Consider the following 1,638-nt stretch of genomic DNA (forward strand, 5'->3'; position numbering starts at 1 on the left):
TTATATGAAGAGTACATCATGAGAAACGCTGGGCTGGAAGAAGCACAAGCTGGAATCAAGATTGCCAGGAGAAATATCAATAACCTCAGATACGCAGATGACACCACCCTTATGGCAGAAAGTGAAGAGGAACTAAAGAGCCTCTTGATGAAAGTGAGAGTGGAGAGTGAAAAAGTTGGCTTAAAGCTCAACATTCAGAAAACTAAGATCATGGCATCCGGTCCCATCACTGCTTGGCAAATAGATGGGGAAACAGTGGAAACAGTGGCTGACTTTATTTTTCTGGGCTTCAAAATCACTGCAGATGGTGATTGCAGCCAGGAAATTAAAAGACGCTTGCTCCTTGGAGGAAAGTTATGATCAACCTAGACAACATATTAAAAAGCAAAGACATTACTTTGCCAACAAAGGTCCATCTAGTCAAGGCTATGGTTTTTCCAGTAGTCATGTATGGATGTGGAAGTTGGGCTATAAAGAAAGCTGAGCAGAGCAGAATTAATGCTTTTGAACTGTGGTGTTGGAGAAGACTCTTGAGAGTCCCTTGGACTGCAAGGAGATCCAACCAGTCCATCCTAAAGGAGATCAGTCCTGGGTGTTCATTGGAAGGACTGATGCTGAGGCTGAAACTCCAATACTTTGGCCACCTGATGCAGAGAGCTGACTCATTTGAAAAGACCCTGATGCTGGGAAAGACTGAGGGCAGGAGGAGAAGGGGATGACAGAGGATGAGATGGTTGGATGGCATCACCAACTCAATGGACATGGGTTTGGGTGGACTCCGGGAGTTGGTGATGGACAGGGAGGCCTGACGTACTGCGGTTCATGAGGTCGCAAAGAGTCAGACATGACTGAGCGACTGAACTGAATTGAACTGAATAATCTTGAAAGCCAGGCATCTTTGAACCTACTCTAGAAGCAGTTTTGATTCGATCTGATCTTTGATGACCCCCTACCCCATTCTTTAATTCTTAAATCTATGGCACAGCCAGGTGCAGGACATGAAGATGGTAATGCTATACACACATCTTCTTTTCTAATCCCAGTCATTTTGCTAATCCTGCTCTCCAGTGTTGGCCAGTACAGAGCACTAAGAACCTCTCTCAAGATAAAGGAGTAGAAAGGACATTAGAGTTTTTATGAGTTACAACTTTCTGTCTGAATTCTCTGGGTGATAAATTTATCTTGGCTCCAAGTTTGTCCTAAGAGTTTTCCAAGCCTTCTTTAAAAATTCACTTAAAGAAGAATCAAAAAATGTTGATGAATGAAATAGGCAGGAACCTAATAGAAATAATTCTGAATTGAAAGATTGAAAAATTACACATAATATTGACCAAAATTTGCGTTGTATTAACTTTCAATGGATTAACTAGGGAGAAACAACTGAGAGAAGTTACTTGTTCCTATTTTGGGTATCTTAGATAATTTTCTTTTAGCTTAAATTTTTAGTTTTATTTAGGTGCTTTAGTATTTATTTAGTAATATTTTAGATTTAGTTCAGTTCAGTTCAGTTGCTCAGTCGTGTCCGACTCTTTTCGACCCCATGAATTGCAGCACGCCAGGCCTCCCTGTCCATCACCAACTCCCAGAGTTCACTTAGACTCACGTCCATCGAGTCAGTGATGCCATCCAGCCATCTCA

Source organism: Bison bison, unplaced genomic scaffold (genome assembly GCF_000754665.1).
Source record: "Bison bison bison isolate TAMUID 2011002044 unplaced genomic scaffold, Bison_UMD1.0 scf7180017864263, whole genome shotgun sequence".
NCBI lineage: Eukaryota > Metazoa > Chordata > Mammalia > Artiodactyla > Bovidae > Bison > Bison bison.